This window comes from Jaculus jaculus, chromosome 5 (assembly GCF_020740685.1).
Source record: "Jaculus jaculus isolate mJacJac1 chromosome 5, mJacJac1.mat.Y.cur, whole genome shotgun sequence".
Lineage (NCBI taxonomy): Eukaryota > Metazoa > Chordata > Mammalia > Rodentia > Dipodidae > Jaculus > Jaculus jaculus.
In genome coordinates, this window is record NC_059106.1 from 122,309,235 (window position 1) to 122,316,703 (window position 7,469).

Consider the following 7,469-nt stretch of genomic DNA (forward strand, 5'->3'; position numbering starts at 1 on the left):
GTCTAGAGTGATGGCTTAGATATTAAGGTGCTTGCCTGCAAAGCCAAAAAGTCCCAGGTTTCTTTCCCCAGGACCCACATAAGCCAGATACACAAGGTGGCACATGTGTCTGGAGTTGATTTGCAGTGGCTGGAGGTTCTGACACACCCATTCTCTCTCTTTCTCTCTGTGCCTCTTTCTTGCCCTCTCAAATAAATAAATGAATCTGTTTAAAAAGTAGAGACATAGAATTTCAGTCTAATAGAGCAAATTAAGCATTGCTGCATAAGCTCACAGTGGAGGCATTGATCATATACAAGCAGGCATACACTGTGCCCCTTTTCAAAGGAGTGCAATAAATAGGCTGTAAAGAGAGACTACCCTGGAAATTAAGAGAGAGACACTTGAATGATTGCAATTTCATTGTCATCATCTTGCTGGCAGAAGTATAAAAACATCCAAACAACTTAACAGAGGAAGTGATATTTGGGTTCTGGAGAAGAATAATATCCATTGGTGAACTGTCCAAGAGAGCATAGATTTGTACAGTGAAGTGAGTTTCTGTTTATGTGAATAGTACCTTTATGTTTATGTTTATGTTTATGTTTATGTGAATAGTAGCTTCAGTTGAGTTTCAGTGCTTTTAAAATTGGCAGTTACTCCTTTGTATTTTTTCAGCTTCTTTAGGTCTCAATACTTTCTCCACAGAACAAAAAAAAAAAAAAAAAAGATTGCATTTTTTACTCAGAAACTGACTCCACATTCTCCTCTGCTTACTCTTTCTTCCCAACCCCTCATGCACTGCTGCTTCCTCTTCACAGTGTACTTGTGTAAGTTCTGCATCACCACTGCACATTCGGGAAAGCACGCACTTACTTTCTACTTCTTTCAGATGGGGAAAGTAATGCCAGAAAATATTTACAATGGATTGGAAAGACCCAAAGTTCAAAAGAAGGTAACATTTCTTACTAAGGGGACACTGGTTCATATTTCCCATTAACCATCTGCATGGGGGAAGCAAGTAAGTATCCAGATCCCAGGAAGTATTACCTCAAAAGCATTGACTGGGGCTGGAGAGATGGCTTAGCGGTTAAGCGCTTGCCTGTGAAGCCTAAGGACCCCGGTTCCAGGCTCGGTTCCCCAGGTCCCACGTTAGCCAGATGCACAAGGGGGCGCACGCATCTGGAGTTCGTTTGCAGAGGCTGGAAGCCCTGACGCGCCCATTCTCTCTCTCTCCCTCTGTCTTTCTCTCTGTGTCTGTCGCTCTCAAATAAATAAATAACTAAAAAAAATATTTAAAAAAAAGCATTGACTGATAAAGTTACATGAAAATTAAAGCTATATCAAGGCACTAGTTATGGACATTCTTGAATCTGTCTCTTCTGTTTCATCACATAAATACTAAAGTAATTTTATCATGCCTAAAATAACTGAGGTAAAATAGGAAGTCATGAATTGTTAAGGAAATTATCCTATAGTGAGTAAAACAGACTAGTTAATTTGTTCAATTCTTTTAACTCAATTTAGGGAATAGATTTTTTGTTTTTTTAATTTCAGAACCGCTGTTAAATTTGAAGGAGATAATAAATATGCAAGTGAATAGTGAATGCTTAATCATTAAAAGCTACTGTTACTATTACTGGCTTTTATTAAAACTCTTTATCTCCCTCGTTCTAATTCTATATTAATACACTCATATTTTGGATGACTCATTTGCTCTCTGGGTAGTTGATTCTGAGAAACTAGAGACATGTATGATAACTACTGGCTCCCTCAGACGCTTGCTGATTACTTCTTATTAATGCATTATGAAGCTACCACCAAGACACTAAGCATTTTTTACTAAGCTGAAAAACATCTGTTTCTTGACTGGCCTTGTCTCTGTGACAGTCTAAATCATGACCATGACAAGTTCATGTAATTCATCCATCCAATGGATGAAGTGTGACACATGTCACTAAATATTTATTCCCAGCATGCCAAATTACTACCTTGTTTCATATAAATTTCAGCAATATTGACAAAATCTTTGACATGTTTTTTATCTTTTCTTTTATGGTTTCATAACATATCCACATAGTATTTTGCATAATTCATTAAAGTCAGCATAAAATTTCAACTGGACATGGTAGCACATGCCTCTAATTCTAATCCATGGGAGGTCATGGCAAGAGGACAGAAGTATAAAACACTATTGGCTACATATTAAGTTCAAGTGCAGCCTGGGCTTCATGTGACCCTACTTCAAAAAACTAAGAAGCATAATAGTAAATACATGAATTTAAATATATATGAAATAAACACATTTGAAAATTTACTGCACAAAATGTAGGCATATAGGTCACATTTACTTAATAAACTTTCTAGGTGTAAAATATGCCCTGAAGGCCTTAACACGTTTAAATTTTCAATAAAAAAGATTAAAAACAATAACTAAACTATGTAATGCCATAATTGTGTAACAACACAGTGACATATTTGTATTTTTTGAAGACTAAGTAGATTTGGGGCTGGAAACAAACTGAAGAAAACATGCAAATCAAAATATCTGTTGAATGAAGTACTTGGCAGTTCATTTATAGCATTTTAGAAATAACTAAACAGAGACGTGATTGAAATTACCTGGTAACTATGAAGTGCGCAGCACATGCGTCAGTACTGAAGGTTCATGTGAGGCATTTAATCAGACTGCATTCTGCTTGTGAGTATCTGAATGAGTAAGTTCACCTCCTCCATCAGACAAGCCCCTGCTCATGATCCATCCACTGCACCTACCACTGCAGTCTCTAAGATACAACTAAAACTTTCTCTTTTTTTCCTATACCTTTGTTTTCAGATATAACTTTTTTCTTAAATACCACAAACCTCATAAATATTTTCATAAAAGTAAAGGTGCGGACTCACTCATGGCCTTAATGAATATAAACCTTCAAAAGAGGTAAAAAGAAAAAAAAAAAACAGGTAACCATGTAAACATACTATGAAAGAAATGCTAGTTGTTGATCATAGAAGTCATGACCATCTAATTTTGTAGATAAAAGAATAAAAGAGACTTATTTTATCAACATTAATAACTTTTAAAGAAAGTTTATACAGAATCCTGCCTGGTGACAATGAACAAGTCTAAAATTATGCCAGTCATTTTCTATATCCTTATTAATCATGGTATTATCAGTCCAGATAGCTAGAATAAAAGGAAGAACATAAAGTATTGATAGGTAAATTATAAAAAGTGTATAAATGCACACAATTCTTAGGAATTGATAATGTATTTGATTTTTCTATGTTCAGGTGAGTTTCCAGAGAGTTTGATCCACAATTGGGGAAAGAACAGCAGGAGGAGAAGGAAGCACAAATCACTTTCCAATTTATGAGAACTGAAGAAAAACAGTTTTAAAATATCTTTGGGAATCACTTTTTTCTAAAAGCCTAAAGTAGAAATTTTAATCAAGGCAGGATATATACTCATCTGCATATAATCTGCATACCAACATAAATGGAGAGTGGATTTCCCTAACCATTAACTATAAATCATAGGGCATTTTTTTCAAATTTTATATCACTTTTAATTCAACAATTTTAAATGAGTATGTTGTCATTGGTACTTGGTAAGTCAAATTAAATAAAAAGTAGCAATCTTAAATTATGTACATAATGGAAAATGGAAGAATAAAGACCGATACAAGAATTTTTTATTCTTGAATTGAAGCACCTATTATTAGCTATATTGTGCAAAATTGCAAAATAGAAGATATCAGCATTTATAGCTTTCAAGATGAAATTTTAAAATAAGCACTGATTGTGAGCACATTAAAATATTCCAATATTCCTTTAAACACATGGTGTGTCTGATTTTCTAATTGGAAACATGGAATAGTCTCTAGTTATGCTAAATCTGTCAGTAAGAATTTTTTCTCATCATACTAAAATTCTATGGCAGATTATTATCTAAATTCATGATATATTAATCAAAAATTGTTAATTTGGAGTCTAAAAAATACAGATAAAATATAATTGGCTTTTATTCCATTCTTAATTTTAATGCTATCACCCTAACATCTTTTCTTATCCTTTATTATCTTGCAGAGATAAAGAGTATGAAAAATAATATGCCAACTTCACATTTTCCCTTAATTTGCCTATCCACTTGTCTTGGAAAAAAAAATAAGCATACTTATTGGACTGAAAATTAAACTAGATAAATAAAATGAACAAAAAATATCTGGTAATCTGGTTTTCAAAAAATGTCTATAATTTATTACCTTTATGTTGCTAATTAGCATGTAAGGACAATAAGGGTTACAGTAGTGGGAAATATGTGCTTGATTCTCCAAATCTCAACTGCCTATCAGTAATATGGAAATTACCCAAGTTACTGTTTTATTGTAATACTTACAATTATATTTTTAATTTAGTAAACAAAGTACACATGGCACTTTCATACATAATATTGTACTATAAAATGAGATAATGTATTTGTTTATTAAATTAATTTTATGCTGCTTTAAGTAGCATACAGAAATTTCAGTATCATTCACTTGGGCATTTTTAAACACCATTTGTTTTAGTTGATTTTATCTTTTTCCTCTTCTCCACATTCCTACTCTTCCTCAAACTTCTTTTTTCCCTTAGTATGATCTCATCCACTCTTTTCAAAAAATACTTTACTTATTTGCAAGCAGAGATAGAATGAGAATGAGCATGCCAGGGCTTAGTGCTACTGCAAACAAACTATAGACACATGTGTCACTCTGTGTTGCATTTGGGTTTATGTGGGTACTGAGGAATTGAACCAAGATCATCAGCTTTGCAATCAAATGCTTTTAACCACTGAGATATCCAGCCCTCGGCCCCTTCTGTTTACACGTTATATGTGTTCTTTCATCTGTTCCTTCCAGGAGTTCACTATAATACAAATAACTTTAATGGATTTACTTTTTTCTTTATTCTTTTACTAGTCTAAGCCCAATCCCAGTGTTTCTATTTGCATGTTTCCCTGAAATATCTGGGGTATCTAGCATCAGAAATAGCACTCAATTGTGTTGAGCAAACATTAGCTTCCAGTACTTTCTGGAAAGCAATTTACTTAAGATTTGTTGTGAAATAATGGCAACTCTGAGAACTCTGAGGTGTCTATGTCTGCTTAATTTTTTCCGTCCCTTATATCATTAAATCTCACATATTCATTTGTTTATTTTAACCACTTTGGAGTTTATTTTACAGCACTTTTATTCAGACATCATGTAATTTACTGACCAGGACTTTTTACAAATGTAATGTTTGGCCTTTGAGATAATTAAAAATCTTCAGGTACTAAAATTTTACATCATGATCTGTTTAACTTAAGAAAATGTTATGATGGTGAAGCCTAAAAGAAAATCGAAAGAAATATAATGACTTCCACAAAAACCATATATTCTTCCCTTATATCAAAAGAAAGGAAGAAAGAAAGGAAAACAAAAAAAGAAAAGGGAAAAAGAGAAGAAAAAGTATGAGGGCAAGACAGGCAAGAAAATACTTTTTTCCCTCCAGTTGCAAAAAGGAGGAAAAAATCAGAGGTCTCAGCAAATAATGTAATCAACTAAGTCAGTTTACATTAAGGCATCTTCTTTGCATATTGTTGAATCCCATCATGCCTTTCACGTTGCCAGCAGCACCCTGTTGAAACTGCCTCATCATTGACTGAAGTCCTCCCATGCCACCCATGTGATGAAAAACTCTTGGATTCATCATTTTGGCCATCTGCTGATTCAATTTTGCCATCTGTGACTGACTCACATTCTTAGACATGTCACCACCTTTGAAAAGTCCTTTGATGCCTCCCATCTTTTTACCATCTGTGAAAACTTGGTATACTGGGTCAAAGTCTCCTGAACATCTCCTGTTGACACACCGGATCCTCTTGCGACTCTTTGGCACCATCTATACTGTCCAGTTCTTGATCATTCATACTATCCATTATTGTCATTAATTTCTTTAGCCTGGCCATTGACTCCTGTTCATTTCCTTTGCTCATAAAATCTGTTCCAAACCCAGGGATCATCCCCAAGATCTGACCGAAGGGGCCCATTTTCATGATGTTTTGAAACTGTTCATACATGTCTCGCAATGTAAACTGACCATGTTCAGCTTCAGCTCGTTGACTTTGTCTATCAGTCCTTCAATATCCCCCATACCAAGAAGCTTGCTGATGAAAGGTTGTGTTTTGAAAGGTTCAAAATCATCTGTATGTTCCCCTGTACCAATGAAAATAATTGGACTTTTTGTGGCAGCAACTGCACCTCCTTTTGCATGACCATCAAGTTTTGCCACTATTACGGAGGCTACATCTACTTTATCTTTAAAAGCCTTAGCCTGCACTTCACAAGCCTGCCCAATGGAGGCATCCATCACATAAACAATGTTATCCGGTTGTATAGCATTAGCTACATGAAGCATTTCTTCAAACAAAGAGTCCTCTTGTTTGTGGCGGCCACTTGTATCAACAATAATAATTTCAAAGTTTTCAATTTTGAATTTGTCCACTCCTTCAGAAGCAATGATAACAGGATCCATTTCTGTGTAGCTTCCATAGAATGGAATTCTTGCTTTCGTAGCATTCTGTTTTAGTTGGTCAAAAGCTCCTTTGAACATGTTGTTTTACCACTCCCTTGCAATCCAACAAACATAACCATATTCTGTTTTCCTTTAGTGGGTGTCTAAGCTTTAACTCCTGGGTCTACAAGCTTTACAAGTTCTTTAAATAAAGCATGCTGTATCATTTTTCTCTTGTTAAGTCCAGATGGCATCTCTTCAAGATCAATAGCAGACTTAACATTTTCTTTTAGTTGCTTCACTAGTTTAATATTAACATCTGCTTCCAATAGTGCTGTACATACTTCTTTTAGCATAGCATTTAATACCTCTTCATTGATAATGGTGGCATTGCTCAATGAGTGTAATGCTTATATTTTTCTTCCAAGGGCTGCTAGAACCATCTTAAAAGCTTTAAGATGTACTTATGAGTAACTCGCAAAAAAGGAAAACAAAAAAGGCACCGCTCAAGCTGTGGCCCGAAAGGGCCCGGAGTGCTGGGAGTGGTCATGAGGCCCCACGCCAAGGGGCGGACACTCCGGAAGCACGGGAGCAGACACACAGGAGGGGCGACCCCACATCCCGACTTCCCAAACTACATACACTAAGGATCCTGGCGCCCAGCACTGCTAAGCCAACTCCCCTAAATCTCACATATTTAAATATCATTTACACTAATGAATACACACCAGTCAAAATTAGGACTGATATTTCTCAAAACACATTCTTCATATAAAGCAAGGATTTTAATCTTTCTTTCTTCTTTCCTTTTTTGCTTATATCTTAGTCTAATACAATAAAAATTAAGACTTCCGGACAAGATGGTGACTGCCTAGCTGTACTAGAGATCCTGGGGAAAGAAAGGAAAGACATTAAGGGTTCACTGGGTCTTTTAGGGAAGAGCAATCTCCAAAAGA

General features: G+C 35.2%; 1 pseudogene; it reads right to left on the reverse strand.

Moving 5' to 3' along the window:
- Positions 1 to 5,370: 5,370 nt before the first annotated feature.
- Positions 5,371 to 6,956, reverse strand: LOC101609786 (annotated as a pseudogene).
- Positions 6,957 to 7,469: the final 513 nt, after the last annotated feature.